The 17,295-nt window shown below is 44.2% G+C and overlaps 2 pseudogenes; one reads left to right on the top strand and one right to left on the bottom strand.

Annotated features, from left to right (window-relative positions):
- Positions 1–2,456: 2,456 nt before the first annotated feature.
- LOC135036442 (5S ribosomal RNA) lies at positions 2,457–2,575 on the bottom strand (annotated as a pseudogene).
- Positions 2,576–5,129: 2,554 nt separating this feature from the next.
- On the top strand, positions 5,130–5,248 carry LOC135036443 (5S ribosomal RNA; annotated as a pseudogene).
- Positions 5,249–17,295: the final 12,047 nt, after the last annotated feature.

Below are 17,295 nucleotides of genomic sequence, written 5' to 3'. Positions count from 1 at the left end.
TAGCAGTGAGTCTGTTGCCAGCAGATCTCACTGAAAATAAAAAACCTAACAAATACTTTCTTTCTAGCAAGCTCAGGAGAGCCCCTAGGGTGCATCCAGCTCTGGCCGGGCACAAGATTCTAACTGAGGTCTGGAGGAGGGTCATAGTGGGAGGAGCCAGTGCACACCAGATAGTACCTAATCTTTCTTTTAGAGTGCCCAGTCTCCTGCGGAGCCCGTCTATTCCCCATGGTTCTTACGGAGTTCCCAGCATCCACTAGGACGTCAGAGAAAAGGATATCACGTTGCACTATCTATCGCACCCACAAACGCGCGGTCCAATCGCACAGCGTATAGGTACTTGTTACTTATCTGCCGTACGACCACTGGAATCGATTTTCAAGCTGCGAAACCTCAGCCGGAGCGTATAAAAAAAAACGATATGGGTCACAACACAATTCACAATTCCCTACCACGCTCCTGTGTAAGTCTCCTCACAACTTACGTATTAAACCTTATACTAACGTGAGTCAGCCGCCTCACGCCACCAAGTCTCCACTCACTTGATGTACCAAACGACGGGATCCCGCATTACGGGGTTCGAATTTCACTCACTCCTACGTTCGCTCGCTCAGGTATACTTGGTTTTTTTCTGTACAGAAAATTAGGATTCACTCAAGTTGGCAGCTTTACCCCCAGAGGCAATTAAAAAAAAATATTTATACGAAATTTTGTTTTTATATTACATTTCTTTAGAAACCGGGTAGTTTGGTGCTATTGTAGCGTGGCTACTGTCCCGCCTTTAAACTAAACGAACTATTGTGTAATTTTTACCTAGCGACCGTACTTCTTACGCAATTTGCGTAAACACGCTACCGTGCGTGTCTCTTACGCTGCATGCGCAGTCCTGTACTTTGTCCTCGACACGTGTACAAAACCGTACGTCCGCAATAGTACAAATCATACAACTCTATAAATGTGAGCAATAAAACTACTATTGCCCACTAAACACAATCCACACTTGTTCCATTTTAACCCTCTTACTACTGGGCCAGAAATGCGTTTTGTGATTTTACTCTTACTTCCTTAAATACTTATTTTATTTTTAACTATATAGCAACAAATATCTCCGGTTTTACACAGGTCTAAATTAATCTAACAATTTGAATGTTATGGCAACAATGTAAGAGAGTATGCAAAGTATGGGGTATGGGTGCCGTGTACGCTTTTGGCGGCCAAAAAAACCCACAGATTTTAAATAGCTTTTTTCCTGTTTACCTTACGAGTTCTACCAGCATCTCTACAAACCATACAGAGCAGACGCCATCTAATCAGCAGTCAAGTAGGGTTTTCAGAGCATCCATCGACCAGGAAAAGGATACGTAGGATAACTTTCCACCCTTTGCTGATAGATTAAGTCTGCTGTGACCTGTTAGGAAGTAAATATGTGGAAAACCGGAGGAGAATAATACGTGTACAAAGAGAAAAGTATGACTCTTGTTTGGGCGCACTCTTGTTAAATTATCTAAGTTTTAGTTGATAAATGAAGTGCCCGAAGGTTAGTGATATAGGCCCTCATTCCGAGTCGTTCGCTCGGTATTTTTCATCGCATCGCAGTGAAATTCCGCTTAGTACGCATGCGCAATATTCGCACTGCGACTGCGCCAAGTAATTTTACAATGGAGATAGTATTTTTACTCACTGCTTTTTCATCGCTCCGGCGATCGTAGTGTGATTGACAGGAAATGGGTGTTACTGGGCGGAAACAGGCCGTTTTATGGGCGTGCGGGAAAAAACGCTACCGTTTCCGGAAAAAACGCAGGAGTGGCCGGAGAAACGGAGGAGTGTCTGGGCGAACGCTGGGAGTGTTTGTGACGTCAAACCAGGAACGACAAGCACTGAACTGATCGCAGATGCCGAGTAAGTGTGGAGCTACTCTGAAACTGCTAAGTAGTTTGTAATCGCAATATTGCGAATACATCGTTCGCAATTTTAAGATGCTAAGATACACTCCCAGTAGGCGGCGGCTTAGCGTGAGCAACTCTGCTGAAATCGCCTTGCGAACGATCAACTCGGAATGAGGGCCATAGTCTTTGGATTCTGCTCTCTAAAATACGTAAAAACTTAAAATGACAAATTAGACAGAAATAGCCATTGATATGCCTGATGGGAGATGTGTCTTCCAAAGAAATTAAAAAATGTTCAGATCTTAATTATGCCTGGATAATTGCATATCGGAAAGTAGCTACATATTATGCTGCCTCCGTCTGCCAAAGATCTGTACAAACTGAGTTTGTATTAATGCAGCCCTAGATTGGGTTAGGTACGTGAGTGGAAGAGCCCACACACTACTAAACAATTCTTTAGGTTTGCCACTGTTATGGATAGGTAAATTGGGATGAATAAGGTTCAGGAGGTAGTAGGATAAGTATAAGTGGTGATACTGCTGTTGGTGTTGTTTCTTAGGGAAGGGAGTCTTCCTACTTCACCGGGTATTCCCTAGCAGTCGCCTGTCTAGGTACTGACCCAGCCCACCTCCGTTTAGCTTCCAAGATCGGACGAGATTGGGTGTAAGCGTAGGGGTATGGTCGTAGAATGAACTGACCCTATACCACCAATGAGAGTGCACCGAAACGGAGGATTGGTTCCTCCTCAGAGAAAAGACTGGAGGATTTCGTTGAGAAGAAGAATGACCACAGTCGGGTAAGTGTGAATCTGCTGTCCACGTTAGACTGAAGAGACAGGTCCCTTGATGGGACACGCTCACCAGAATCGTGGATGAGAGTTCACAGAAGAAAGAAAAGTAGGAAGATATTCGAGGGTAGAGCAGATGTTAAAGAAGCAATTGAATTAAATAGATTAGGTCCCTTTCGGTCACCTGGGTTGTTTGAATACTGATGGGTCCCAGTAATTGTGACGGATAACCCAGCAGGTACCAAAATAACGAGAAGATACTCTGTGATAATAACCATGAAGATAATAATATCCTTATAATTGGTACCAATCCACTGAGTAGATACGGCGTTAATTATGCATAGCAGACCCTAGTAGTATTTTACAACCACCGGACTAGTATGATATACCACATACCCTTAGAAATCACTAATAACAGGATTATTTGCTGAAAACCTCAATATTTAACTAAAGCGAAAAAATGCTTAATCAAATAAGGCAGATAAAGGTTTGGGTGTCACCTCTTCAACCAGTGGGCAGGCGGGGTGCCCATAGGGAGTGCAGGGCCAAAAGATTGTCCGCCCTTATCATAAATCTGTATTACAATGTACCCATATAGGGAGTATACATATATGCAATACAGCCCAGCTGGAGGTACCAGCAAAAGTGGTGACAGAGATTATTTCAGAGGCACAGGAAATATTCAACTAAAGCATAAATACTTAATGAGAAAGGCAATAAATGTCACCCATTCAAAATATCAGACAGGTATCAGTAAGGCATTAAATATCATCCCTTCAAATGTCGGATAGGCAAGGCGCCCACAAGGAAGGTAGGCAGGTGGGGTGCCCGCAGAGAATGCGGGGCCACAAATTGCCCACCCTTATCACTAGTCTCTGTATCCCAAAGTACCCACATGGGGAGTACACACATATGAAATACAGCTCTGCTGGAAATACCTGCAATTTAGGTGACAGAGATTATTTCAGAGGCACAGAAAGTATTCAAATAAAGCATTAATACTTAATGAAAAAGGCAATAAGTATCACCACAAAAATGTCAGACATACATCAGTAAGGCATTAGATATCACCCATTTGGATGTCAGACAGGCAAGGTGCCCAGAAGAAAACATACAGCTCTGCTGGAAATACCAGTGATTTAGGTGACAGAGATTGTTTCAAAGGCGCAAAAAGTATTCAAAAAAAAAAAAAAAGCATTAATGCTTAATGAAAAAGGCAATAAATATCACCCAAAAAAATATATATATATCAGACATGCATCAGTAAGGCATTAAATATCACCCATTTAGATGTCGGACAGGCAAAGTGCCCAAACGGAAAACGCGTTTCACCCGGTCACGGGCTTGTTCACTTCCATTCCGAGCAGCTCCTAAGAATGAAGTGCCTGAGTATTTAAGACCCCTGTAATCACTGACAGCCAATGACCAATCCTGGGGGCGGGGTTACAATAAACATATGCTCTAATCGGTGGTCATCATAGAATGCTTCACATGGGCGGACTTACTAGTAACACTAGTATGAATGGAGCAGGGCGGAAGTTGTACCTATTACTGCCGCCCTGACTGTGTTATTGTAATATAGCCACGATGAGTGGCGTAGTGATAGTGTGATACTGGGCGGGCTGGGACGAGCTGGAGAAGGCGGGAGTTGCTTAAGCCCAGGTTGCGGTTACCTTATTGGAGGGGGCCGCGTTACGCGGCATGACGCTAACAGGCTGTGTGGGCGGAAGCTGTCCCCTGAACTTCCGCCCAAACCGAGACCTAGCTGGTTGCTAGGATACCCGTGTCGCCCCGCGGTGATAGGAGGAATGACTTGTGTGGGTGGAAGCTGTCATTCGAGCTTCCGCCCTTACCGGGCCGATGGTTAGTTGGTTGCTAGGATACATAGGTAGCTCCGCCTATCTCCTAGCCTTATAGTGGTGAGCAGACTGTAGCTAGGGGAAAAGGGTTGTCAGTTTACCTGGAAGTGGTATATCATACTAGTCCGGTGGTTGTAAAATACTACTAGGGTCTGCTATGCATAATTAACGCCGTATCTACTCAGTGGATTGGTACCAATTATAAGGATATTATTATCTTCATGGTTATTATCACAGAGTATCTTCTCGTTATTTTGGTACCTGCTGGGTTATCCGTCACAATTACTGGGACCCATCAGTATTCAAACAACCCAGGTGACCGAAAGGGACCTAATCTATTTAATTCAATTGCTTCTTTAACATCTGCTCTACCCTCGAATATCTTCCTACTTTTCTTTCTTCTGTGAACTCTCATCCACGATTCTGGTGAGCGTGTCCCCTCAAGGGACCTGTCTCTTCAGTCTAACGTGGACAGCAGATTCACACTTACCCGACTGTGGTCATTCTTCTTCTCAACGAAGTCCTCCAGTCTTTTCTCTGAGGAGGAATCAATCCTCCGTTTCGGTGCACTCTCATTGGTGGTATAGGGTCAGTTCATTCTACGACCATACCCCTACGCTTACGCCCAATCTCGTCCGATCTTGGAAGCTAAACGGAGGTGGGCTGGGTCAGTACCTAGACAGGCGACTGCTAGGGAATACCCGGTGAAGTAGGAAGACTCCCTTCCCTAAGAAACAACACCAACAGCAGTATCACCACTTATACTTATCCTACTACCTCCTGAACCTTATTCATCCCAATTTACCTATCCATAACAGTGGCAAACCTAAAGAATTGTTTAGTAGTGTGTGGGCTCTTCCACTCACGTACCTAACCCAATCTAGGGCTGCATTAATACAAACTCAGTTTGTACAGATCTTTGGCAGACGGAGGCAGCATAATATGTAGCTACTTTCCGATATGCAATTATCCAGGCATAATTAAGATCTGAACATTTTTTAATTTCTTTGGAAGACACATCTCCCATCAGGCATATCAATGGCTATTTCTGTCTAATTTGTCATTTTGAGTTTTTACGTATTTTAGAGAGCAGAATCCAAAGACTATATCACTAACCTTCGGGCACTTCATTTATCAACTAAAACTTAGATCATTTAACAAGAGTGCGCCCAAACAAGAGTCATACTTTTCTCTTTGTACACGTATTATTGTTTTCTTTTTTGACTCTGGGCGCACCGCCATACGGACAGATAGGAATTTCTATTAATTATTGTCCATCTCTGGCCCTTACATGATTACGTTTGTACTCTGAATCTAGGTCAGTGCAGGATCCAAAACCCTCCTATTCTAAACCGGAGGAGCCCCCAATTGATAATACTGATTTATCCTTAGGAATGAAAGCTATACCTTAAACACACCTTAAATACACTTTACCATGGAGCCGCTGCGGTCGCTGTACTTAATACACACTATACGTACTTTGTCCCCTAATAGCGTACAAAGTCTCGTACTGTGTACGGACTTTGCGTACAAACACTGCGCTGACGGTACAAAGTACTCACAGCGCGTACACACCCAGAGATACACTTTAAACCTTATACAGCAATGCAATGCAATGATAATACACTTTAAACCTTAGCAGGGCAATGAAGACACGACACCAGATTGTAATTAAACCGCTGGGTTCCGAAACCACAGCGTATTATTGCTGAAAGTGGGTTACAATACAAATAATACAATACAATATAACAGAGTAAATGGCTACATTCAATGGTACATACGTGAGTGAATTCGCTTGCGCATCCCGGTCTGGTCTTCCGTTATCTGATAGATAACGTTGTGAGTCTTGTGTCTGACCAGGCCAGCAACAGGCTCTCTTTATACTTTTTTCCAAAAAGCAATACAATAGATACTGTAATCTCTTTGTCCATTGGACACAGGGATGCACATTTACAGTACAGGAGAGGTCATAGGTCGGTTTGAATAGGTGGGCGATGTCTGATCCAACTGCTCATGTGGGTGGTCTCCTCTGGGTTCCCGCCGCATACATAATGTACAGTAAATACAGTTTATATCTATATTCTGCTCCTGCACATAACTATCCGCAGGAACATGCGATCTTCCTCAAACCAACACTGGAATGTTACCCTTAAAATACCCTAAAGCTGGATACCAAACACCACCTTATAACCTTGTTCTGTCCCCTCCTATTCTGAAAAGGTGAATCCCTTTGTTCTGAAACCCTTTAAACTGCTGTTACTTCCTGATGTGGTGCAGGGGGACTATGTGTACAATGTGCACTATTTGGATTAAATATGTAATGTGTTTTGATAGCTCTCCATGCGTTCACAAACTCTACCGTAAATACCCATACCACGCGCTGATGCGCATGACCGCGGGAGCGACCATACGCAAATTGTGAATATGTGCACGCACAGCAGAACAAGTACACACGCGGAGGCCATCTGTGTGTAGTTTGTACGTGATGTGTGTACTGCAATATTTTTCGACTTTGACATTAGTTTCAGATCTCTATCCCTGAACAGTATAAATCTGGACCACGATCTAAGCACTGATAATAGTGGGAAAGCTGACGTACAAATAGTCGGTATTCTGGGCTACGTATACGGGGATGCTATAGTAAATAATGTCTATTTTAAAAAAAATAATTATAATTTTCTTTATTGAACAATAATAATATCCAAGTTTAGACAAATATAGCAGAATCCACGACAATGTCAAATAGGTAAAATAAAAATGACAAATCACAATACAAAACATTGTAAACAAAAGACACCTGGACGTGAGCTGAGCATTATAAATCCCTTAAAAAGAAATTGGAGGGTCCCTGAAGAAAGCCACGAGTCTCATACCCTAGAGTATGGTGAAAACAATGAGATATGGCCTCTTTCGTAGATGTAGGAAGAACCTCTATGAAACGCTCCCAAGCTCCTTCTGGAGCGATGACTCCAAACGTCTATATGAAAAATAAAGGAGTTTTTCCGTAAACATTGTAGGAGTTGTAATGTATTGGTATTCATTTCTAGGCTCACCATACTGTCCCTTTATTCCGGGACACCTATAAATTTGCCAGGTTCTTTTTATGGAACTCCAGCACTATATGTGTGAGACCCCCAGAGCTGGTGAGAGGGTCTTCTGCCAATAACAGCCGAGCCTGTTTCCATAGAGCTGTATGCACTCACCGGTACTTGAGATGCCGTCTGGCCTTAAACCTCCAGCAGGAGCGGCTCACACAATAGGTTGGGGACCACAAGGTAATAAACCTGGAGTGTAGCTGCAGGATGACTGGCAAGGCAAGGGTTACAGCAGACAGACTGGATACTGGAATGGTAACTGCAGACAGGCTTGACAAGATATGGTGACTGAAGACTGCAGGACTGAATATGCACTGGTAATGGAGCAATGATTACTGAAGTAATAAAGAGTTCAGGTGAACACAGCCAGGCAATGGTTAACTGCTGGGAAGCACACAGGTGCTGGGTGTGTGCTGTGATTGAAAGCAGAGTGCTGTTAGCATGAACCTTGTTGCAGAGAGGCTAGCTGGATAAATAGTGACTAGGCCGCAGCCTGTAATAACATGGTACTGTACAACAGATTGGTGAAACTGTGACTTGAGAATATATCCGTATATATTGGAAACAGGTGCAGACTTGCTGTTAAAGGCACAGCAGAAGTGGTTGTACATTGCTGCAATGGGTAACCACGGACACCCAGGTTGGATGGACACAGAACCAGAGCTGGCAGAGTATATACACAGAGACTTGGCAAGAGCCTGGACATGGATCAGGACCAGACACGAGAGTAACCGGAGGGACATGGCTAGACAAGGACATGGAACAGAAATGAACGCTGGATAAGAGGTACGGGGCAGAATCCAACAGAGCATGGGTGCAGGACTAGCAGGGATAGCATATTGAGGACTAGGGTAGGATACAAGGGTACAGAATGGCTGGGTACCAGGAGGCAGGAACAGACAAGCAGGCTGTACAGGGTAGAGCGACCATATGACGAGCTCACTAGGTGCAGGAGCACCATATACACCAGTACTAGGGAATATCACCAGCAGCTTGGAACTGAATAAGATCCATAATGAAAGGGAGACAGACCCATCACAGGAGTGGTCAGGCCGGAGTCAGGTAACAAAGTATACCAAACAGGTGTGCTGCTGCACGTAGCAGCTAGAGTGGCCAATCCCAGGCCATTTTCTAAATACATGAGCGTTACGGTTTGTAACAATCTAGTAATATAAATACTGTCACTGTTGCAGCCACTTAGTTATCTAGCAATATCCCAGTGGGTCAATACTGTCTAAAAGTATTGTAACATTTGCAGCACATTGTATCTATCCATAACACCTAATACAGGATCTCTGTTCTTACGATAATGCTCAGTTTAATACTGGTCTGAGCGGCAGAAATCAAAATGTCTCTTCCAATCAGGAGTAGTATACATGTGCTAATATGAGTATCCAGGACCGAAACTAGGATTCCTGTCACCCGAGGCAAGGCAGTAATTTGGCGCCCCCCACCCCACAAAAAAAATGTAAATAATAAATACATTTTTTAAAATAAAAACATAAATAAATAAAATAATCTTCGAGCCGTGAGTGCCGCCTACTGCTGTTTGTTGTATTTTTGGAGACTTTGCCTCCAATGGAGGGCACCGGCCATAACTGGATGTCTATGTTTACACTATATGGAGTGCTGCTGACTATGTATTGCTATATATATATATATATATATATATATAAAAAGACAGGGGTCCCTGCACTCTCACAAACCACAGCCAACTACTAGGGTGCCAATCAAAGTCAGAACCCCCCACGGGGTGTGACCCAAAGTACAATACAGGATTTTCCACAGCAGTGGAAAGAATAGCACTCTCTAGCTTTAATCAACCAAGTAAATAATATTTAATGTAAGGGTCAATCTCACAGTTCCATAATGCGATTTCCTCCTCCAACGTTTCGGTCCACACCAGGACCTTTGTCAAGGAGTTAACAGCTCAGTCACATGGTCAGCATAACATCATAGATCAGCAGTGCAAAATATCTGGAACCAGAGATGTTGCCTCACTGGCCTCAGTTTTATACCAGCACTAATAGGTCTCATGGTCACGCCCCCCTCATTGTGAAGGTGCTGTGGAACGCACCAGTGGAGCGCAATTACGTCACTTCCGGTAACCCCGGAAGTGTGTATTACAAGAATAATGTATCAGATGTGAATAAGATCAAACTTATGTGATATAAGCAATTATTGTAGCACAGAACTGGCTGCTGTGCATGGCCAATGCCAGTGAGTTCCACTGCACACAGCGGGAGACTCCGGTACATGCCGGAAGTTTGCGTCTCCATGGTAACCGAATGACGCCGAAGCGTCACACTGCGCATGCGCTGTGCGGCAAACAGCTGTGTGTCCATCACCGGGGCAAATGCTGCACAATGGGAGAACAAACCGATCTCTCTGAATACGTATATATAGCGGTGCTCAAGTTCTCAATGTGGGCGTGCCCACACGACCATATAGAGTGTTTTTATAGATAATGGTGAGTGGTGGATGTTGTAAAAAAATCCATCACTGTAAACCAACGCGATCAGGCATATGAACCGTTACACTTAAGCATATGGGGTTACATAAGCTGGTATATAGGGGCCGATAAGGTCACAAGGCAAGGATCAATACAGTGTGTGAGAAAAGAAATGTAAACAATATGTATTACAAAGTAAGGACATAACAGAACTTATTTCAAAAAGCTGGATAGCGGATTATTTTCATTCATGCCCCTTGGGGCTATAGTGTCAAGTTTATAAATCCACAAGCTTTCCCTTTTCTGAGTAGAAGGGCACGGTCGCCCCCCACGGGGCGGTGGTGGAATCCAGTCAATAAGTTTGGATCTCAAATCAGAGACTTGGTGTCTCAATTTCATAAAATGTCTGGCAACCGGTAGCACAGCAGTCCCAGAGGTGATAGCTTGGTGAATAGTTGTTCTATGGTTTGCCATTCTGTCTCGAAATCGTCTGGTGGTCATTCTAACATAGTATAGCCCGCATGGGCATGTTAGGATGTAGATTAGATGGTCCATAGAACAATGCAGTCTGAATTTGATGGTAATAGGTCTTCCTGAATGGGGGTGTGGAAATGTGGGGCCTGTTAGCATACCCCTACAAGTGGTACAGCCCGTACACCTATAGCATCCCGGGCGCCTCTCATGGAGCCATGTTGTGGTGGTCGGTCCTTCGTTGCCCGCCATCGGTCTCAGGAGAAGTTGTTTCAAGTTTGCTGCCTTCCGATAGGCCATCAATGGTGGAGGGCACTTCTTCAACTTAAGATGATCGTCTGTAGTAAGGATGGGCCAATTCCGCCGAATCGCCCCCCTTATCTTATTAGAGTGATTATCATATGCGGTTGTGAAGACCATCCTATCCACTGCAGGAGCTTCTTGTATACCCCTATTGGATGCTTCAAACTTCTTCCATGCCTTGGTTAGACATCGAAGTACGTTTTTCCGCTCATAGCCTCGTTCCAGAAATCTGGATGTCATCTCTGTGAGTTGTAGTTCCATGTGATCTTTGTCGGAATTGTTACGCATAACCCTCAGGAATTTGGAAACTGGCAAATTGCCCTTGAGGGCTGGTGGATGTTGGCTACTCGGGAGGAGTAGGGTATTGCGGTCCGTCGGTTTTCTGTAAAGACTTGTATTGATTCTACCATCCTCCAAAGTAATTGTGATGTCCAAAAAGTTTATAGTCCGTGAATCAATTTAATGGGTGAATTTCACTGGGTTGTCAAGGCTGTTAAGTGAAGTGACCATCTGATTAAAGGAATCAATTGACCCTTTCCAAATCAGGAAGATGTCGTCTATAAATCTTTTGTAGAACAATATCTGCGTGCCATACCGAGGTAGGATATGCAATTGCTCATACTCAGTCATGAAGGTGTTAGCATAAGCAGGCACCAAATTCGATCCCATCGCTGTCCCCTCACGTTGCAAGTAATATTTTCCTTGGTAGGAGAAGTGGTTTTGTCTCAGGACCAGGTTAGCCAGTTCAAGTAGGAAATCCACTGGTGGACCCACCGTGGGTAGTTCTTGCCAGGTTCTTGCCAATGCTTGTATACCTTGCTCATGGGGGATGATAGTGTAGAGCGAGTAGACGTCCATCGTTGCCAGTAAGATCCCATCAATGTTCTGGGGGAGGGTGAGTAGTTTCTGCAGGAAATCCGATGAGTCTCTGATGTAGCTATTCCCCTGTTGTACAATTGGCTGTAGAAAGGCATCTATATAGATGGCTAGTGGCTGGAGTAATGAGTTTATGGCAGAGGTGATGGGTCTACCTGGTGGGTGTATGAGGGTCTTATGGATCTTGGGTAGGGTGTACAGAATTGTGCAGACTGGATGCTCAACTGTAAGGAACTCGTGTGTGTTTTTGTCAATATAGTGAGCCCTAAGACCGGTGTCGAGTAGGCGATCAACCATAAGTTTAGAGAAAAGAGCAAAACTTAATCTTTAACCTGTCAAAGAGAGAACTAGATGAAGCCACCACCAAACTCCTCTCGAGGGGCCTCTCATTTGTTCCGACATCACCTCACAGACAGTTCGATACCATGGTTGATTTGGGCGGAAACTTAGGTTACGCGAGCATTTTACATCTAACCCAGGTGTAGATAATATACAATTCCGTAAACCCTCAACATTCGATCCAATCTCTTCTAATCCAAGCATAAAGACCTTCACTCGCCTCATTGAGCATGATGTACACACACCATCACCCACTAAACGTTTTGATAATCTTTCTGGTGCTGAACGTAGGGCGCTCACCTCTTTGAAACAGGACACTAGCATTGTGATTAGACCAGCCGACAAGGGGGGTGCAGTTGTGGTGCAGGACTGGGTGGACTATAATGCTGAAATAGTTCGACAGCTAACTGATGAAGCCACATACACTTGTCTACAGTACAACCCAATTCCAGAGATTAAACTTATGGTTGATCGCCTACTCGACACCGGTCTTAGGGCTCACTATATTGACAAAAACACACACGAGTTCCTTACAGTTGAGCATCCAGTCTGCCCAATTCTGTACACCCTACCCAAGATCCATAAGACCCTCATACACCCACCAGGTAGACCCATCATCTCTGCCATAAACTCATTACTCCAGCCACTAGCCACCTATATAGATGCCTTTCTACAGCCAATTGTACAACAGGGGAATAGCTACATCAGAGACTCATCGGATTTCCTGCAGAAACTACTCACACTCCCCCAGAACCTTGATGGGGTCTTACTGGCAACGATTGACGTCTGCTCGCTCTACACTATCATCCCCCATGAGCAAGGTATACAAGCATTGGCAAGAACCTGGCAAGAACTACCCACGGTGGGTCCACCAGTGGATTTCCTACTTGAACTGGCTAACCTGGTCCTGAGACAAAACCACTTCTCCTACCAAGGAAAATATTACTTGCAACGTGAGCGGACAGGGATGGGATCGAATTTGGCGCCTGCTTATGCTAACACCTTCATGGCTGAGTATGAGCAATTGCATATCCTACCTCGGTATGGCACACAGATATTGTTCTACAAAAGATTTATAGACGACATCTTCCTGATTTGGAAAGGGTCAATTGATTCCTTTAATCAGATGGTCACTTCACTTAACAGCCTTGACAACTCAGTGAAATTCACCCATGAAATTGATTCACGGACTATAAACTTTTTGGACATCACAATTACTTTGGAGGATGGTAGAATCAATACAAGTCTTTACAGAAAACCGACGGACCGCAATACCCTACTCCTCCCGAGTAGCCAACATCCACCAGCCCTCAAGGGCAATTTGCCAATTTCCCAATTCCTGAGGGTTATGCGTAACAATTCCGACAAAGATCACATGGAACTACAACTCACAGAGATGACATCCAGATTTCTGGAACGAGGCTATGAGCGGAAAAACGTACTTCGATGTCTAACCAAGGCGAGGAAGAAGTTTGAAGCATCCAATGGGGGTATACAAGAAGCTCCTGCAGTGGATAGGATGGTCTTCACAACCACATACTGTATGATAATCACTCTAATAAGATCAGGGGGGCGATTCGGCGGAATTGGCCCATCCTTACTACAGACGATCATCTTAAGTTGAAGAAGTGCCCTCCACCATTGATGGCCTATCGGAAGGCAGCAAACTTGAAACAACTTCTCCTGAGACCGATGGCGGGCAACGAAGGACCGACCACCACAACATGGCTCCATGAGAGGCGCCCGGGATGCTATAGGTGTACGGGCTGTACCACTTGTAGGGGCATGCTAACAGGCCCCACATTTCCACACCCCCATTCAGGAAGACCTATTACCATCAAATTCAGACTGCATTGTTCTATGGACCATCTAATCTACATCCTAACATGCCCATGCGGGCTATACTATGTTGGAATGACCACCAGACGATTTCGAGACAGAATGGCAAACCATAGAACAACTATTCACCAAGCTATCACCTCTGGGACTGCTGTGCTACCGGTTGCCAGACATTTTATGAAATTGAGACACCAAGTCTCTGATTTGAGATCCAAACTTATTGACTGGATTCCACCACCGCCCCGTGGGGGCGACCGTGCCCTTCTACTCAGAAAAGGGAAAGCTTGTGGATTTATAAACTTGACACTATAGCCCCAAGGGGCATGAATGAAAATAATCCGCTATCCAGCTTTTTGAAATAAGTTCTGTTATGTCCTTACTTTGTAATACATATTGTTTACATTTCTTTTCTCACACACTGTATTGATCCCTGCCTTGTGACCTCATCGGCCCCTATATACCAGCTTATGTAACCCCATATGCTTAAGTGTAACGGTTCATATGCCTGATCGCGTTGGTTTACAGTGATGGATCTTTTTACAACATCCACCACTCACCATTATCTATAAAAACACTCTATATGGTCGTGTGGGCACGCCCACATTGAGAACTTGAGTACCGCTATATATACGTATTCAGAGAGATCGGTTTGTTCTCCCATTGTGCAGCATTTGCCCCGGTGACGGACACACAGCTGTTTGCCGCACAGCGCATGCGCAGTGTGACGCTTCGGCGTAATTCGGTTACCATGGAGACGCGAACTTCCGGCATGTACCGGAGTCTCCCGCTGTGTGCAGTGGAACTCACTGGCATTGGAGCCATGCACAGCAGCCAGTTCTGTGCTACAATAATTGTTTATATCACATAAGTTTGATCTTATTCACATCTGATACATTATTCTTGTAATACACACTTCCGGGATTACCGGAAGTGACGTAATTGCGCTCCACTGGTGCGTTCCACAGCACCTTCACAATGAGGGGGGCGTGACCATGAGACCTATTAGTGCTGGTATAAAACTGGGGCCGGTGAGGCAACATCTCTGGTTCCAGATATTTTGCACTGCTGATCTATGATGTTATGCTGACCATGTGACTGAGCTGTTAACTCCTTGACAAAGGTCCTGGTGTGGACCGAAACGTTGGAGGAGGAAATCGCATTATGGAACTGTGAGATTGACCTTTACATTAAATATTATTTACTTGGTTGATTAAACCTAGAGAGTGCTATTCTTTCCACTGCTGTGGAAAATCCTGTATTATATATATATATATATATATATATAGTCCTTGGTGTCCGGCACCCCTAAACAATGGTAGCAATGGCCAAGGTGCCCTCTGTACTAAATAGTATATTGTCAGGTGTCCCATCATATAGGCCAACGTTATGAGGCCCGTAGCCCAAAGGGGCAAAGGAGAGGCTACGGGCCCCGGAACATTGCTTGTTTTATGTGACACCTGACAGTATACTTGTAACACTTCAAAAGACCTGCCTGAGTGCCGATATATTTATATATCTATATGTGTATAATATATATATATATATATATATATATGTGTGTGTATAATATATATTTATATAAATTATATATATATATATATATATATATATATACATACAAAAATAGACATATCTCTCTCTCTCTCTCTCTATATATATATAAGTTGTAACACTGTAGGGGTGCAAGGTGCCTTTTCCTGGGGAATATGGCAGCACGCAGCAGTTGAGGAACAACACAAGTCCAGTTTCTGGTACAACTGACCCCGGCCAGTTTTATTGAAACAGAAAATAAAACAAACCCCAAAATAAAAATACCTTGCCTGTCCGGCACTAACTAAACATAAGATGTTCCTAACTGTCACTAAACAAAACACAGAGTTCTTCAGTACATACTGTATAGCTTACTTGCATCAGAAAGCGTGTCTCTCACACACAGATCCTGCAGCCTTCCCAGGCAGTCTGCCCATACTAATCAGGTTAGAAGCACTATATCACTCTTACACAGCTGAAACCCTGATTAGCCCTCTGTGAGGCCAAAGACCCGAACTGGGCCCAATGTCTAGAACTCGCCTTATCTCTCTCTCAGAGCCTTTACCCAGCTTTTACAGCAAACTGAAAAGGTTCAGACAAAACAAAAAGCATTTTTCCTAGAAGTTAACATTTTCTAAAACATGTAAGACAAGAACCTGGGACAAATATACCTGCCCTCAAACACTATCCCAGTGTTCTTGTCACATATCCCCCTCCCCTGTTTCGACCTAGGGGCCGGAACACTTGTAGCCCCCAAACAGAAGATGCGAGACAATGCATCTGCGTTGGCCAATTGTGTTCCCGGTCTATGTTCGACAGTAAACTTAAAGTCCTGCAACGCTAGAAACCATCTAGTTACACGAGCATTCTTGCCTCTATTTACATACATCCATTTTAAAGGGGCATGGTCTGTCACTAGTCTGAATTGTCTACCCAAGAGGTAATATCTCAAGGTATCTAGTGCCCACTTAATGGCCAAAGCCTCCTTTTCCACAATGGCATACCTTTTTTCATGCTCATTGAGTTTCCTACTCAAATAAATGATAGGGTGTTCGTCCCCATCTCTGGTTTGGGACAGCACAGCACCTATCCCTACCTCTGAGGCATCTGTCTGTACCACAAATTCTTTTGAAAAATCTGGTGTTATCAACACCGGTTGTGAACACAAAGCCACTTTTAACGCTTGGAACGCCTTTTCTGCATCAGGGTTCCATTTCACCACATTTGACTGCTTCCCTTTGGTAAGGTCTGACAACGGCACCGCTGTGGTCGCAAAATTAGGAATAAACCGTCTATAGTACCCAGTAATTCCCAAAAAAGCCCTTACCTGTTTTTTATTCACTGGACGAGGCCAGTTTTGAATAGCATCAACTTTATTCAATTGGGGCCTAATCAGACCTCTGCCTATGGTGAAGCCCAAGTATTTGACCTCCTCCATTGCGAGGCAGCACTTCTTTGGGTTAGCAGTTAACCCTGCCTCTCTGATTGAGTCCAGTACTGCTTGTACTTTAACCAAATGTGACCCCCAGTCTGTACTGTGAATTACCACATCATCCAAATAGGCAGCTGCATATTTTCTATGGGGCCTCAAAATTTTATCCATCGCCCGTTGAAAGGTTGCTGGAGCCCCATGCAACCCAAAGGGTAACATCTTATACTGGTACAGCCCCTCCGGAACCGAAAAGGCTGTTTTTTCTTTGGCGCTATCAGATAAAGGTATTTGCCAGTAACCTTTGGTCAGGTCCAATGTGGTGAGAAACCTGGCTGTTCCCAGCCTTTCTACAAGCTCATCCACACGGGGCATGGGGTATGCGTCAAACTTGGACACCTCATTTAACTTACGAAAGTCATTACAGAA

The sequence above is a fragment of the Pseudophryne corroboree genome, unplaced genomic scaffold, assembly GCF_028390025.1.
Source record: "Pseudophryne corroboree isolate aPseCor3 unplaced genomic scaffold, aPseCor3.hap2 scaffold_646, whole genome shotgun sequence".
NCBI lineage: Eukaryota > Metazoa > Chordata > Amphibia > Anura > Myobatrachidae > Pseudophryne > Pseudophryne corroboree.
The sequence above is the reverse complement of the archived record's forward strand: the minus strand, read 5'-3'. Positions and strand labels throughout refer to the sequence as shown.